The sequence below is a fragment of the Acomys minous genome (genome assembly GCF_964271855.1).
Source record: "Acomys minous genome assembly, chromosome: 5".
NCBI lineage: Eukaryota > Metazoa > Chordata > Mammalia > Rodentia > Muridae > Acomys > Acomys minous.
The window spans coordinates 106,195,366-106,213,126 of NC_140494.1; the positions used below are offsets into that span (position 1 = coordinate 106,195,366).

Consider the following 17,761-nt stretch of genomic DNA (forward strand, 5'->3'; position numbering starts at 1 on the left):
AACACCGGGGACAGGGTCAGTTTCATGGCTTGCTAGGGCCCTGGTGAGCTGCCAGTGTCCTGTGCAGGCCACACTGGTTCCCATCCTTCCACTGGGACACTAGCTGTCACGTGCTTTTTCCTCCTTGCTTTCCTCCCTGGGTCCCCAGCCAGCCCGCCGGCTTGATGAATTAGCCCCATAGATATTCCGTCGGGAAAGCAAACACATATCATATATATCTTTGACAAGTTATTATTCTCCCTTATCAGGATTCGGGTGGATCTGTGCCCGCCATTACTCAAGCTACACACTTGCTCTTCTTCTTGGGACCAGGCTCCAGCCACATGAGGAAGCCGTGTCCTGCCAGCCCAGCCCAGGCCCTGCCCTGGATGCAGGCTGTGCTGTGTGGTTGTGGGTAAGCTTAAGACTGTGGACAGGGCAGTGGGGTTGTCTTGCCACCGTCATGATCCATTGACTCAGAGATCCTTTCCATGTGGAGGCGAGGCGTGGCCAGAGTGAACTGGGGATGCTTCAACCTTTGATCCTCTCATGTGAGGCACGGGCTGGAGTTGTGTCCCAAGGAATGAGGTCTGGTTCGGGATTCACTCTTGTCTACTTTGTGGGGCCGGATGGGACCTTCGTTATCTGTAGCACGGGCCTTTGAGTGAGCTGCCGGCAGGAGAGGTCACCCCGCTACCTGCCATCAGTGCCCCAGTTTCTCAGAGCCAAAGGGGCTCCTGGAGGCCAGCCCTTAGCCCTATGGTAAGGGAGGCTTGCTGGCCAGTGAAGGCTGATGAATGAGATGTAAGTGAGTATTAGCGCTCTCAGCCTGGCCATCGGGCCGTGATTTGTCATCTCTCACCCGGCACATTCCCCGTTTCCCCGGAGGCAGGCTCCATATTAACAAGTCCTCTACTTAGGAATATAAATGGGGCATCTGGAACTGCTCCTGACAGCCTGCAGGCTGCTAATGCACTCCGGCCTTGGGGGGAGGGGGGGACGGGAGGGAGTGGGGGAGGAGGAGGGAGAAGGCCACACTGGCTCAGCTGGCTTCCCAGCTGCCTTCATTGGAGAGGGGCTGCACATGACTCCACACTGCCCCACCCTCAGACCCGATGGAACTGCCAGGAGCTACCTCCCCACTTCCAGGCTTGGCGTGACTTCTGCCATCTCAGGACACAAGACAAACCTTGTTCTCTGATGGCGCCACAGGGTTTATGTGCCGCCTGGTGTCTGCTGGAGGGTGGCTTCTTTGAGATCTGCCATCCCACGGAAGCCCCTTGTCCTGTTCTGGGACTGACAGCCAGTTTCTTAGGTGCATGGGAGAATCCAGGAGGCAGAGAAGGGCTTATTGAGGGCAGAAGTGACCCCACCCCTGCATACAGAGTCTCATGTAGCCCAGGTTGGCCTCCAACTTGCATGCAGCTGAAGATAAGCTTGAGCTTCTAGTCTTCCAGCCTCTACCTCCCTAGTGCTAGAGTTCTAGGCATGTGTTACCGTGCCTGGTTTTAATATGATGCTAGGGGGTCAAACCCAGGACTTTGACTATGATATGTAATCACTATCAACTGAGCTTTAGATCCCTGAGATGTGATTCTGACATCCTGTCAGCTGGTGGGGTGTGGTTTGGCCTTTGGGGCACAGTGTCCAGCCTCAGCCCCAGCACCTGGGCGGAGCTTCAGGGTCTCAAGGCCAGTTGCTCCCACTTCGGTACACCCTTAGAAGGCAGCCATCCACCGAGCCTGGGGTGGCTGGGTGTGGAGGTGTTGGCTGTAATTATCATCATTGTCACTAGGGGGCAGGCCAGGCCCATGTTTCTCTCTTTCTAGGGCCAGAGGAAGGATACAGAGAGATAGGGTATCTGTACTGTGTCCAGGCTGAGGTTCTTTGCTTGTGCATGTCTCTGGTCCCTCTACTCTTTGGAATCTGTTACTGCCAGAATTCTTCAATTCCAAGTAAAGGAAGAAAACTCTTTAAAAAAAAAATTAAACCCACGGTGCTTTGGGAAGGCAAACATTTCTTTTGATCACTTAGGATGTATAACACTTATTTTTTGTTTTTATTGTTTGGTTTTTTTTTGAGACAGGATTTCCCTGTGTAGCCTTGGCTGTCCTAGACTCGCTTTGTAGACTAGGCTGGCCTCGAACCCACAGCGATCTGCCTGCCTCTGCCTCCTGAGTGCTGGGATTAAAGGTGAACGCCATGATACCTGGCTTAACATTTATTTTTTACTGTCATTAAGAAAAACAAAACAATGCACGCCTTTTATCCCAGTACTTGGGAGGCAGAGGCAGGTGGATCGCTGTGAGTTTGAAGCCAGCCTGGTCTACAAAGCAAGTCCAGGACAGCCAAGGCTACACAGAGAAACCTTGTCTCGAAAAACCAAAAAGAGAAAGAGAAACAAAACAAAAGACCAGTGGCCAGGCAGTGGTGGCGCACGCCTTTAATCCCAGCACTTGGGAAGCAGAGACAGGCGCAATTGCTGTGAGTTTGAGGCCAGCCTGGTCTACAAAGTGAATCCAGGACAGTCAAGGCTATACAGAGAGACCCTGTCTCGGGAAAAAAACAAACAAAACCAACATAACAAAACGTTATAATTTCAAAGGTTAAATGACTTTGTAGAGTGGCCAACCAATGACTGGTCTAGCATGAGGTTCAGGCCATGAGAGGGAGTCCGTGTCTGACACTGCCTGGATGACCAGGATCCACAGGCTGGATGGACCAGAGACTTAGGATGGAAAAAAATATCAATCAAATTATTCCTAATGATATCCTTATATACACATAGATCTGTGCCTAGCCCAATCATCATCATTTCCTCTGGCAGCTGATAGGAGCAGATGCAGACATTACGGGGGGGAGGGAGAGAGAGAGAGAGAGAGAGAGAGAGAGCGCGTGCCAAATTGGAGATCTCCATTGGGTCTGTCCCCTTGGATTTCAGGGAACCCTGCAAAAGAGAAGGAGGAAGAATTCTGGGGGGGGGGGGTTGAGGACACCAGGAGTGCACGGCCCCCAGAATCAACTAAGCAGGGCTCCTAGGGGCTCACAGAAAGCCGACAATCATGGGGCCTGCGTGGGTCTGTGCTAGGTCCTCTGCTTGCCTGTTAGGGTTGTTAGCCTGGTGTTTTTGTGGGACCCCTAACAGTGAGAGTGGGGCTGTCTCTGACTCTTTTTCGATTGCTCTTCGGACCCTTTTCCTCCTACTGGTTGTCTCACTCAGTCCTGACAAGAGGGTTTGCACCTAGTCTTAGGGTTATCTTGTTATCCAACACTGGGTTGATATCCCTAGGAGGTCTGCTCTTTTCTGAAGGGAAATGGAGAAATGGATCCAGAGGGTAGGGAGGTGGGGGGTTGGGCTGGGAGGAGTCGGGGGAGGGGAAACTGTAGTTGGTCGGGATGTAGTATATGAGGGAAGGGGGGAAAAAAAGGCTTTGTAGAGGGTGAGTCGGTGGTTAGAATCCCAGGCTGGGCTCCACAGGGTCTGGTTGGTGTCCCGGCGACTCCTCTGTTCAGTTGCTGGGTCTCTGAGTTTCAGTTGTCTGATGTGTAAAGTTTGGGCTATAATGCATATCCCATAGGGCTACTACTGTATGCAGAGATGCTGTGAGGGTTGTGAAGTGTTCTGTGTAACTCTTTACAATTTATTATATGTTTATTAGCGGTGTGTGCATATCCATGTAAGCATGTGCATGCATGTACACTCCTGCAGAGGTCAGAGGACGACTATTAGAGCTAGTTTGCCCCTCCTACAGTGGTTTCTGGGGATCCAACGAGATTGCCAGGTTTTCAGAGGAAACACTTTTACCAACTGAGCCCTTTTGCCAGCCTATATATATATATATTAATTACAATAAGCAACTGCATCATATTGTGATGGAAGTGTAAGGGCCAGATTGAAAACCAAACGCTCTTTACCTGGGTATCTGAAAAATCTCTTGCCCACCACTAAAAGAACTGAAGAGAACACTCATAACTTGACATTTCCTAGGACTTTGCACAGAATGAGCGCATGCCAGTTTGCACATACATTTAAACTTCACATTTCTGAGGAGAAATTGCCTACTGGGCCTGTGCCCTCGGGCATGGGATGTGGGCACCTTGGTCTTCCTCAGCTAAACTCATCATGAGAGACTGGCACCATGAGCTAGCCTGTCACAGAGCCACCATGGGGCTTCCTAATTCATGATCCTCCCCTACAGTTAGCTGTACATTATTAGCACTAACTGAGGAGATGCTGAACTGGCCTGAGCGGAGCTCCACCCCCAGAGTAGAGCTCCACCCCCACCCAGAGCAGAGCTCCACCCCCAGAGTGGAGCTCCACCCCCAGAGTAGAGCTCCACCCCCAGAGTAGAGCTCCACCCCCAGAGCAGAGCTCCACCCCCACTCAGAGCAGAGCTCCACCCCACCCAGAGCGGAGCTCCACCCCACCCAGAGCGGAGCTCCACCCCCACCCAGAGCGGAGCTCCACCCCCACCCAGAGCAGGGTTCACTTGATCTGGACCCAGCCATGGGACTTCCTGAAAGCTGCTGAATGTTTTTGTTGTTCCTGGCCAGTTTTCATTTTCTCACCTGACTGGATTTAGATTTTCTTAGGAGACACACCTCTGGGCTGTGTTTGAGGTGAGGGTGGGACAATGTTCCTAGAGGTTTAACCTGGGTTTCAGACTGATTTTTAAAAAAGGGGGGGTGGGGGTGGGGAGAAAGCTGACTCCTGGAGTTCATCTCCGCCTTCTCTCTGCTTCATGACTGAGGGTATATCCTGAGCTGTCACAGGCACAGCTTAGAGCTGTGTGTGGACCGCCTCTCCCTGCTAAGATGACGATACCTTTAAACCATAAGCCAAAACAACCCTTCTTTAGGTTGCTTTTGTCCAAGATTTTGTCACGGCAGTGAGAAAATACAGGGACCTTGGTCTGAAGCTTTTCCCTGGGGAAGAAGGGAGGGAGGAGAGCCTCCCAGTCCCAGTTCCAGCGTCTCGCAGAATCCCGCGTACAGTTGAGAAGAGCGGTTTGACTTGACTGTGGGAGGCTCTTGGCTTGTTGGTATGGGAGGCTTTGGTTTTAGGCATGGCTCCAGGAATACCTTGGTGGGCTTTTAAAGTAAGTGTCCTGCATCTCTGAGCCTCAGTTTCCTCATTTGTCCAAGGGCACAAGGAGTCTCCTTTGGGCCCCCCCCCCCCCCAGAAGGCCTCTGATATGAGGCATTGATGATGCAACATCAACGCTATAGCTTTCGAAGGCCTTGAAACTAAGCTGCCCCTGGGCAGTTTCCCCCAGCTCCTTCCCAGAGAGCATGTGCTGGCCAGTAGGCCTGCTGCAATAGGGTACCAACAGGCCCATGGCTATGCACTAGCCACACCTCCTAATCTCTGTTAAGTAGTGCCACTTCCTAATGACCAAGCATTCAATGATCTGAGCCTATGGGGGGGGGCATTCCTATTCAAACCACCACAGTGTCCAAGTGACCCATGATCCCTGGGTGCAATTGACTCCTAGGGCTGTGGAGATGGCCTGTTCGGTAAGACCTTCTTCTTGCCTGTGCGTGGTGACTCTTGCTTTATTCATATTGTCCTGGGGCCCAAATTTCCGCTTTTCATAAAGATATCAGTTAGCCGATAATGATGGTTTGCCAACTTGACACACTATAGAATTAGCTAGAAGGGTGTCTCAGTGAGAGACTGTCTAGATCAGGTTGAGCCATCCGTCTGAAATTGTCCTGATTAGTGGGAAGATGTGTCCACTGTAAGTGGCACCATTCTCTGGGCTGGGGATCCTGGATTGTAGGAGCAGAGGAATTGAGCCGAGCACTCACTTGCGTGCTTGCGTACTGTTCCGGATGTGAACTGGGATGTGCCTCTCGGCTTTAAGTTCGTGCCATCTTAACTTTCCCACGGTGATGGTCTGCAAGCTGGAATTGTCAGTCAAATAAATTTTGTCAGAGTATTTTATCACAACAACAGGAAGTGAAGTTAAGCCAGCTGGGCATGCTGTTGTCTGCCTGCAATGCCAGGACTTGAGGAGGCTGGGTAAGAGGATTGTGAGTTCAAGGCCAGCCTGGGCATCTAGGCAGTTTGAGGCCTGAACTGCATAGTAAACATCCCCACTCCCTTTTTTGTTTTGTTTTCGAGTCTCACTATATAGCCCTGGCAGGCCTGGAACTTGCTATGCAGACCAGACTGCTCTTACATTCAAAGAGATCACCTGTGCCTCCCAAGTGTTAGTGTTAAAGGCTTGCCCAACACAACTGGCAAGGCTTTTTTTTTTAAAGATACCAATCCTCATAGGGCCATCTTAATGGCTTTTTAAAGATATGGGTGAATTTTTCCTCAATAACCTCTGTAGGATATTCAGGGTCATATTCTCAAGTCCTGGACTTGAGACTTCTACACAGTATTTTGGGAGGCAGTGGGAGGGCACAGAGTGAAGGGCAAGAGCCTGGCCTAGAGCAGCCTCCCTATTTTTCTCTACCAGCTAACCACCTCACCTGGCTTCAGTGGAGAGGTCACCTAGGTTATGGGATGTATGGGAGAGCCGAGGAGGCAGTGTCACATGGACTAGCTTCAGGGGGCATCAGATACTTTACAGTCTAAGTGGGAAAGATGTCCCAAGCACAACTGCTATAGAGAGTGAAAGTCTGGGGATAGGCATGTCCTAATGACAGGGCATAGTGGTGTCCTTCAGTGATAGCCATGGAATGCTGGAGGTTTGCCAAACTCCCCTTTGACCTTAATGTGACTGAAGTGTCAGAGCAGGGATACAGGGGAAGGGTTTTGGGTACTACGCAGGCCAGGAAGGGCTCAGAGCTTGTTCCTGTAATTAATGAGAGCAAGGGGCCTGTCTCCTTCCCTTCTCTGACTGTGTCCGGGGATCCACCAGACAGAGGATATGTGGGTACGCTCATGCGTGTGAGCATGAGTGTGCATGTTGTGGCCTGCTGCTGGCCAGGTGTGCATCCATATTAATTAGGGGCGAATCCCAGGAAAGCAGCCGGATGCTGAGTTTACCGGGCAATCTGCTTGAGCCAGCTGCTCAGTTCCTGGCCACTGGAAGGAGATTTGGATTGTTAGCTTAAGCAGTGGGACCCTGATTTGTCCTGTTTGCCAAGTTCTGTGGTGTAAATAGTCCCACTGTGGCTGATCTCACGTTACCAACAGGAAGCTGACAGGTGTAGGCACGGCTGAGAATTTAACACTATAGTCCCTCCCCTCATCATGGAGGACTGTGGCTCAGCAGTGGACTAGCTCCGGGTTGCACTGCAGGCTGATTAGAAGCTCAGCAGGACCATGCCGCCAAATTGCTTTAGAGTGTCTGTCTGTCTGTCTGTCTGTCTGTCTGTCTGTCTTTCTAGTATAATTTTCTGTGATTGTGGGGCAAGGAGACAAGGGGTGGGCTGGCCATACAGAGGGTGGTGGTGCGAGCTCTGCCATGCAGCCAGTGCCAGGCTTATATTCTACAAGGCTCCATGTAGCTTACCAAGGGCTTTCTCTCTTGTTCTCTTTAAATTGAATGCCCACAGCCACTAGCAGGGGCATACGGAACCACGGCATTTCATAACTGAGGAAACTGAGGTTCAGGGAGCTACATGGCTGCTCTCCTGTGGCCACTGTGCACTGACTGGATGCCAGGTTTTCTGTGCCCTTTCTTGGCACAGGAGGTAGAGAGCCAAGACTTTGCCTGTGTCTGAGGCCTGCGTGCTCAGGGACCCAGAGTTTGGTCTCTTTGACATCAGTCTGACATAGAGGAGTCAGCAAACCCTCCCACAGGCACCTGCCTCGGGAAATGGCTAGGTGTCACCCTCTACCTTCCAAGGGCCAAGCGCCTGTGTGCGTGGTGCTGGCTCCTCCTACCCACCCACTTCCTGTTTGTCTAGGATCAGACTGTGTATTGCCCCTATGATCCAGCCTTAGCCCTTCCTCACAAATTTCCCATGACTTTCTTTTAACTGCTGCTGGATCATGAAGGTCCCTCTTGCTTTGCCTGGGACCTTGGACACACCAATAGGGGATTGGACACACCGATGGAGGATTGAAACCAAAGAAAAACCGCAGTGAGCAAGACACCATAGATACCTGGGCTGACACACTGGCACACTTGTTATATCCTTATCTAGCTCTTTGGGGGATGAGCCCAGTTTGATCCCCACTTTAGAGGAAAGGTTCAGAGAAGTGTGATGCTCAACATCACACAGCCAATGGCCACCCTGGAGGAAAGGGCTCATTTCATTTTATAAGGTCGAGTTTTAGTCCATCATTGTGGGAAGTCAGGGCAGGAGCTCAAGGCAAGAACTTGGAGGCAGGAAGTGCAGCAGCGGTCATGGAGGAGGGCTGCTTACCGGTTTCCTTCCCGTTGCTTGTCCAGCTGCTTTTTAAAATACACCCCAGGACCACCTGCCCAGGGCTAGCACTGCCCAAGTGGGCTAGGGTTTCCGATGTTAATCATTAATCAAGAAAATGTCCACGGACACAACCACAGGCCAGTCTGATGGAGGTAGTTCACACCCATGGGCCAGTCTGATGGAGGAGGCAGTTCACATCCACGGGACAGTCTGATGGAGGCAGCTCCTCAGCTGAGGATCCCTCTTCCTTGGAGGCTGTAGTTTGTATCAAGCTGATGAAAACTTAGCAGCAGAGCTCCTGTCCCGGTTCCTTGTGGGACCTGCATCTTAGGGCCTGACACAGGTCACTGCAGCAGAGAGGGTCCATAAGTCAATCCAGGAAGGGGTGGGACTCAAACAGGGGCCATAGCCCAGTGTAGGAGTCAGGGAGGGCTTCCTGGAGGCAGTGGCTCTGCAGCTGAGACAGGAAGATAGTCTAACGTGGTTATGTTGGGGCCTGGACTTTGATTGAGTGGCAGAGTGATTGTTTTGTATGCAAAGACTCAGAGTTCAACTCCCAGCACCACCACCACCACAACAACAAAAACAAAAGAAGCCAAATTTGCTGGGGACCAGTGAGATGGCTCAGTGGGTAAAGTGCTGCTGCCCACCCAGGGGACCTAAGTTTGATCCCTGAAGCCCCTATGATGGAGGAAGAGAGCGAGTTCCTGCATGTTGTTCTTTGACTTTTGCACATGCCATGGCAATCTGCATCTGCACACACACACACACAGACACACACAGATGTGCACACCCAGACACACACATACATACTCACATACACACTAGCACATAAATACACACAGATACATACATACTCCTACACACATATACACACATATACACACACACTCATACCATACACTCAGACATACACACACACATACACATGCATACACACATGCACACACAAACACATGCATATACACAGAGACACATCTACTCAGACTCTCACAGAAATACACAGATGCACACATATACATAGATGTACACATGCACATAGACACACACATACAAACATGTACACATATACACAATTACATGGAGACACTCATACACACATACACTCACAAATGTACACACACAGACACAAACATACACACTGATATATACAGAAATGTACACACACATACATACATGCACATATGCACACATACACACAGACACACAGACACAGAGACATACACACGTACACTCACATGCAGACACACATGTGCACAAACACAGAGAGATACACAGACTCACATATCCATAGACACACATATACACACATATACTCACATACAGACACATATATACAGACATACACATATATACACATACACACAGAGATACACACTCACATACATATGCATACAGATACACACGTATGCAGATACACAGAAACAAATACACACTCACATACACACTCTCACATACACAAACATACACATACAGAGACACACAGAGATACACATGTACAAACATACACAGATAAACACACACATACATACAAACACACACACAAACTCATACACAGACATACACATATACACATATACACACACTGACACATACATATAGACACATACACACTCACACACATACACACATATATATGCACAGACATATACATAGACACATACAAATATACACACAAACACACATACACACAGAGACACATACACTCACATATACACACACAAATCCACACCTACAGGCATACTTACACACACATCCGTACATACATTCACACACAGGCACACACATTCACATACATCTACACATGCATTCTCTCACACACACTCACATACATATAGAGGAGGATGGGGGAGAGAACGGAAGCTTGGGTGAGGAAGATGAAGGGGTCACAAGAGTCCGTGTGTGGGAGCGGGCAGGAGATGGGTTCACAGTAACATACCTTGAGCACTGCACATGCCTCTCGCCCTCCCTCTCACCACGCAGCCCAGATGTACTCAGAATTCTAGGTCCTTCTGCCTTAGCTTCCTGAATGCAGACGGTAAGCCTGGCTCCTTGGCCTCACTTTAAGGGTGATTGTGAGAGACAGGGTTTAGTTTTTGTGCCCTGGAAACTCTTAGCCTGATTGAAGGCAATAAAATTTTTCTTCTTATTTTCTTTTAGAATTTCACAGTTCCAAAACTAGGTCCTATGTTTACATTTGTGATTCATTTGCAGTTATAGCTTAAGAGTTATTTATTTTTATATGCATGAGTGTTTTGTCTGTTTCCATGTCTATGCACCACATGTGTGCCTGGTACCAGCGGAGGCCAGAAGAGGGTTTTGTAGGCATAAGATTATTGTGTAGTTCAAATGCTGATTTCTGTACCCTCCATATCTGGTTACAATCCTTGTTCTGAGAATCTCCTGCCTCAATGTTGTGGTTCTAGGAACTGAACCCAGGGCCTTGACCACACTAGACAAATGCTGTGTCTATGAACTGTGTTCCCAGGTCTCACTACTTTTTCCTAAAAAATTACGTGTGTGTGTGTGTGCATGTGTACCTGTACAGAGTGCATGCCACAGAGCATAATTGTGGTGGTAAGAGGGCAACATCAGGTGTTGTTTTTCTCCTTCTGCCTTGTGTGAGATAGTCTCTTGTTCACTGGTGTGTGTGTCAGACTAGCTGGTGTTTGAGCTGCTGGGGATCCACCGGTTTCTTCTCCCATTTGTTGCAGGTGTGCTAGGATTATTGTGCTACTGTGTCTGGTTTTATGTGGATTCTGAAGATCTGACCTCAGAGCCTCATGTTGGGAGGCAAATGTTTTACCCTCTAAGCCACCTTTCCAGCCTCATTGCTTTCTCTTGGAAAGTGTTTATGTTATTTTCCATTGTTAAAAAAACATATATTATTTTATGTCTATGTGTCTGTGTGGGTGTGTGCACATGTGTGCAGGTGCCCTTGAAGGCCAGAAGAGGGCGCTGAGTTCCTTGGAGTTACAGGTAGTTGTGCAGATCCTCTGCAAGTGCAGCAAGTGCTCTTCACTGCTGAGCCATCTCTCCAGCCTCTAATTCTATGCTTTTAATTTTGCTACCTCTTGTATGTTTTAAGCATCCAGCCTTGATTTTTTAATTTAGTTTGATGATCTCTGTATTATAAGTAGCATGTTTAAAAACATTTACCTGGGCTACAATTATTAACATTCTTGGGTTTAAATTAGCCTTCTTGCCTTACGGTTTTAAAAATTAGTTATTCTTTGATAATTTCATACATGTAACAACAACAACAACAGCAACAACAACAGCAACAACAATAATAATACAACATTCTGGTTATACTTACCTACTCCCTCTTACTCTCCTCTTCCTACTACCATCCCCCCATTTATCCCCCCTTTTATCATGTCTTTTTGCTTTGTGATCCACACAGTGAGTTGAACCAGAGTCACCTACAGGTCATTGGTGTGAAGCTATCCATCAAGCACGGGCAGCTTACTAGTGACTATATCACTGAAGACAGTTGCCTCCCCTCCCCCACTGCCATTGACTGACAACAGCTTGCTCGGGGAGAGGCCAGTCCCTATGAGCCCCTTGTGTCCTGTGCAGGCACCTGCAGCTGCTGTGAGTGCATGGGCACGACGGGTATGCCATCGTACAAGGAGAGCGCTTCACAGCCCTCCTCCCCATCATCTGGCTCCTCTATACTTTGCATCTCCACCTTCATGATGTTCCCTGGCACTGGAAGGAATAATGTGGGTGCCCTGCTTTAGGCTAAGAACTCAACAGTCACTTAATCCTCAGATCCTTAACCAGGTATAAGTCTCTGCATTAACACTCATTCCTGTAAGGGGGGGGGAGGTGGGGGGAGCTCTCTGACTAGGGCGAAGTATAAGCGTAAATATTTAGGAGGTGGTTGTAAGACGCAGCCATTTCGTGAAGTAGAAGCACTGAGTTCACCTGTAGGTTCTATTATCTCCCCAGCCATGGGCTTTTGACAGGTCCAACATCAGATGCAGAGTAGGCCTCACAGCCAATCAGAATACAGACAGAACCCCCCCCCACCAAAACAACAACAACAACAACAACAACAACAACAACAACAACAGCATATAGTTGCTTCCCCCAACACCATTCATGCTACTTGCACCAGTGAACACACCTTGGCTGGTAGGCTGGTATTTTAACATGAAGGTAAGACCATCTCTCCTGTTGCTGGCAGAGCGTCTTCCAGCACTATGAAAGCTAGCCAGCAGGGGGGAAGCTTCTAGCTCAGTTCCAGCTTGATTTTTTTTTTCTGTGTCCTGCTACCACTGTGCATGTGTATGGTGTCCCTCAGCAGTGGAGTTTTACCATAGAGAGTAAGAGGAAGGATAGAGAGATGCACAGGAAGTAGGAGGGACATCGAGTTTAAGAGTTTTTTGAGAAGGCGTGGGGAAGGAGGTTTCTTTTTTTCTTTCAATAAGATTTATTTATTTATATACACAGTGCTCTGCCTACATGTACACCTGCACACCAGAAGAGGGCATCAGATTACATTATTGATGGGTGTGAGCCACCATATGGTTGCTGGGAATTGAACTCAAGACCTCTGGAAGAGCAGTCAGTGCTCTTAACCTCTGAGCCATCTCTCCAGCCTGGAAGGTTTTTTTTTTTTTTCCCTTCTTGGGATATCAGCTAAGGAAGAAGATCAGCTGCCTCTCTGAGCTAGCAGGCTTTCACACCTGCTTCTGGCTTATTGGTAAAAATTGAACAATTTAGATTTTGTTAAAAACAACAGCAGGACTGGGTGTGGTGGCTCTCGCCTTTAATCCCAGCACTCAAGAGGCAGAGGCAGATGGATTGATGAGAGTTCGAGGCCAGCCTGGTCTACAAGCGAGTCCAGGACAGCTAAGGCTACACAGAGAAACCCTGTCTTGAAAAACAAACCAAACCAAACCAACCAAAAAACAACAGCAGGACACCTGATGTCCTCCTTCTATCTTTGCACATGCCTGAGTGCATGTATCCATGCACCTGTTTGTGCATACATCACACCCACATACCACACAGACACATCAAACATACATGCATAGTCTCCCCCCCTACCCCTGACCACACAAAGGATAAATGATTAGTTTGGGAAAGATCATTCTTGCTGTGGGATATAGACTTGACCCTGGGAACCTTGGTGAAACAGCAAATATCAAAAGCTAGGCTGCTGCCCCTGGGCTCAAAGGGTCTTCTGAGGGGATGCAGAGACCTCAGGGAGAAGGGCCTTCACTGGTCTGCTCTACTAACTGCATTAGCTTCTCTTCTCTCCTCTTCCTCCTCCTCTTCCTCCTCCTCCTCTTCTTTCTCTTCCTCTCTTCCTCTTCCTCCTCCTCCTGTTCCTCTTCCTCCTCCTGTTCTTTCTCTTCCTCTCCTCCTCCTCCTCCTTCTTCTTCCCAGCCCCCTCTCTCTTCAGCTTCCTCTCCGCTCAGGTAAAAGACTCCTGAGCTCTCACGCTGGCCTCCTCCTGCTTCCTCCGTACTCCACTGGGTCAGGCTGTTCTGCTGTGGGCTACACAGTCTGGACAGAGCTCAGTGCTGTGAATGCATTTAGAGCCAGGCCGAGATGGTTTTTAATTTTAAATTTTATTTATTAAGGATTTTTTGCGCTCTCTCTCTCTCTCTCTCTCTCTCTCTCTCTCTCTCTCTCTCTCTCTCTCTGTGTTTTTGCACATGTGCATGTGAGTGTAGGTGCCCTAAGAGGCTAGGAGAAGTTGTGTAATACCCTGGGAGATGGAGCTACATGTGATTGTGAGCTGCTTAACACGGGTCCTGAGAACCAAACTCGGACCCTCCACAAGAGCAGTACGTGCGCTTACCTGCTAAGCCATCCTTCCAGCTCCTTGGGACTTTTGTTTTTTACTGTTTGAAATAGGGCTTTATTCAGATTCTAAGTGTAAAGGAGCAGGAGTGGCAGGAGTGACAGCAACAAACAAGGTTTCCCTGTTGAATAATGTGATGTGACTGTAGCTATCTTATCTCAGAAACTCAAGAAGGGAACAAATGCGGCCCAGGTCTTGCTGCGTAGCACAGGCTGGCACGGAACTCCTTGTGTGGCTCAGAGCAGTTCACATTTGTCCTCAGCTGCCTCAATCTCCCAAGTGCTGGGATTGAAGATGTGTACCGTCATACCAGGCCAATCCATACTTTTTTTTTGTAATTAAATTTTATTTATTTGTTTGTTTATTTATTTATTTATTTATTTATTTATTCTCTCTCATCTCTCCCTCCTCTCTCTCTCCCTCCCTCCTCCCCCTCTCTTTCTGTATGTATGTATGTATGTATGTATGTATGTATGTATGTATGTATGTCTGTCTGTCACAGTGTATATATGATGGTCAGAGGACCACTTTTAGGAGTCAGTTCTCTTGTTCCATTGTTTCTGGGGATAAAATTCAGCTCACTGGGCTTGTGCAATGAATGCTTTTAGCCACTAAGACATTGCTCACTGGCGCTGTAATTTTTGAATGAATAGTAGGCAATATGCAAGAAGTGGGTGGCTTTTGTTCTGGGTCCATGGCCAGATGGCATTTTCTCCAGGGTGTGTACCTGTCCGGACATGCGCAGCATCTATGTGCTTTTTGAGAAAACTACAGGAAGAATGGAGGGAAGGGGACTGGAGGAATGCCCGCTGGTGGTCTGGTGAGGCGAGGTGGGTGACAGCGGAGCTGGGGAGATTGAAGCAGATGATACCAAGAGGCACCTGGCTGGTTTATGCGGTAGGGCTTGTTGCCATTTTACTGTGAGACCAGGAAGGACTGGTCCCCAGGGGGGACTGCCAGCGTGTTTCCTAGAGGAGAGATGAATTGGTGGAGGAGGAAGGTACCCCAGGAAGCTGAGGGTGAGCCCTGCTGCAGAGGTGATGCTGGGCATGTGGGCAGCATGTGTTAGCCATGCATACCTCTGTCCCTCTAGCACATAGGTCAGGGTCCACAACAAGGCAGTACTGGAGGCATGGTCGGGGTGAGTGTCCCAGGCAGAGGCAGAGCAAGGATAAAGAGAAAGGAAAAGGGGGTGGATGTGGCCACTGGGGAGCAGATCATTAAGGAGTAAAGGGGCAGCTCTGTCAGGGACAAAGGGGGACCATGAGAGAAGCATGAGGTCATGAAGCTGAGGCAGGAGAACTCTTTAGGATGTGCTCTGAGGGCAAATATCCCAGAAAGGCCAAATAAGGAAGATGGAAGCGTAGTCATTATTTTGGGCAGTTTAGTAGTCCTTGGTGACCCCTTAGATTTTCCCAAGTGTTTGGGCTGTGAGGGAGTGAGGGGGACATTTTATTCACTTCTTGACAGGTGGTTTTGAGAAGCCACTGAGTTTCCAGTATCTGTCACAGCCCTTGCCGTTCCTCTCCACCAGGTCCTAGTTCAAGCAAAGATGGAGGTGAGGAAGAGCCTCGTCAGGAAAAGCCACCTGTGGCACTGGGGTGAGACAGTGCAGATGTGCCTCTCACAGGCCCACCCAGAGAGTGGAGAGAGGAGCAGAGGACAGAGCCCACTCGTCATCATAGCCGCTGACTCCACAAGCTACACATTTCCTGGCTGTTCTTTTTTTTTTTTTTAATATTTTATTAATTTATTTATATTACATCTCAATTGTTATCCCATCCCCTGTATCTTCCCATTCTTCCCTCCCTCCTGCTTTCCCCCTATTCCCCTGCCCTATGACTGTGACTGAGGGGGACCTCCTCCTCCTGTATAGGGTATCAAGTCTCTACTTGGTAACCTGTTATCCTTCCTCTGAGTGCCACCAGGCCTCCCCATCCAGGGGACGTGGTCAGATATGGGGCACCAGAGTTCGTGTGAAAGTCAGTCCCCACTCTCCACTCAATTGTGGAGAATGTCCTGTCCATTGGCTAGATCTGGGTAAGGGTTTTTCTTGCATTCTTAACGGTTCACTGGGACCATGTAAGTCCGTGCCATGACTGAGGTATAAGCAGAGGAGACACAGACTTCTAGCCATGCCCTTAAGGACAATTCTTCGCTTCCTCTGTTGTTCCTACTCTGGGATCCTGGAGAAAGGGTGGAGCCCTGAGACAGGACACTGGGTTTATGAATGACTTTGGAAAGCAGACTCCACATCTGGTTGTGTCATGAGGGATAAATGACTGTTGACTTTATTCGATGAGATTTAGACGTCTGTGAGACAGCTAACGTCCGCTTAATAGACACAGGCATTTCTTTCCTTGGCTGCCAGCTGTTCTGCAGATGTGGTGTGTCAAGTCTGGCTCTGGGCAGGCAGGCAGAGGAGGCCAGTATGGAGGTTTTTAGGAGAAGTGGTTGTGCTCTGGTGGAGGAGTTCGTGGCTGCTGAATTTTTCCCTCCCCGTGAGCAGAAAGAATTTCACATCTGGGGACAGCAAGAAATGAGATGGCCTTCCGAGGGTCGTCCTGCAGTTAGAGTGGGTAGAGGGAGTGTCACTCTGTGCTTTGCCTTTGATTAAAGTGTGTAACAGAATAGCACCCAGTGCACAGGACATACCAATCCAGTGTCACCCCTGGCCCTGAGGGTGGTGTGACAAAGGAGAACAGGTAATGCTATGTTTTTTTTTTTCTGTGTCTTCTCTTCTTGCCCACTCTGCTCTCCTGGTGTACTGCAGGACACAGGTGGTGAGCCATGATGGAAGCTAGGGACATCTTTTCAGACAGTTTATTTCCCTCTGTGTTGTGTGCAGATTAGGGAATGGTCAGTATAGTATTATTGGTTCCAGATCTGGCTGCAGAGTCAGGCTGTGCACTGGCATAATGCTTGGTCCCAATTTAGATCTCCTGCCCTTCCAGCCAGGGTTCCCAAAAATAGAAAATTCACAAAAGTGTTATTTAAGAAGAAAACAGAGAAAGAAATCATCTGTATTCCTAGTACTTAGAGAGACAAATACTTTTAAAGAATTTATTTTTATTTCAAAATTATGTGTGTATGTATGTGTGTGTTTGTGCATGTGAAAGCAGTGGCTACAGAGGCCAGAAGAGGGCACTGGATTCTACAGAGCTGGAGTTACATGTGGTTGTGAGTGGCCTGATGTGGGTGCCAGAAACCAAACTTAGGTCCCCTGCAAAAGCAGTAACTACCCTTAGCTGCTGAGCCATCTCTCCAACCCAGATAGCCATTTTTAATTCTTAGTTTAAATCTTTTCAGTCACTTTTCCCCCTCATGTGCGCATGTCCATGTAACACATCTAGAGTAAAAAGTGTGGTATTGTAGTACATATAGATATAGAACACATATTGTATATGCATACAAATATAAGCACACCACATATACATATAGAATATACACTATAGGGGCTCTGGGTGTGGCTCATTGGTAAGAGCACTGGCTGCTCTTGCTGAGGATTCTGGTTCAAGTCTAAACATCCACACGGTGGCCCATAACCACCTGTAACTTCAGTTCCAGAAACCTGGTGGCTTCTTCTGGCCTGGCATGGTGCATGGACGTACATGCAGGCAAGAC

General features: G+C 48.6%; 1 long non-coding RNA gene across 1 annotated transcript in view; it reads left to right on the forward strand.

The window, feature by feature from the left end:
- The first annotated feature begins 328 nt into the window (after nucleotides 1–328).
- Nucleotides 329–17,761, forward strand: part of LOC311597974 — a 163,662-nt gene continuing 146,229 nt past the window's right edge. Inside the window, exon 1 of the long non-coding RNA XR_014779415.1 lies at nucleotides 329–394. This is a non-coding gene — a long non-coding RNA (uncharacterized lncRNA). The remainder of the gene's footprint in view (nucleotides 395–17,761) is intronic.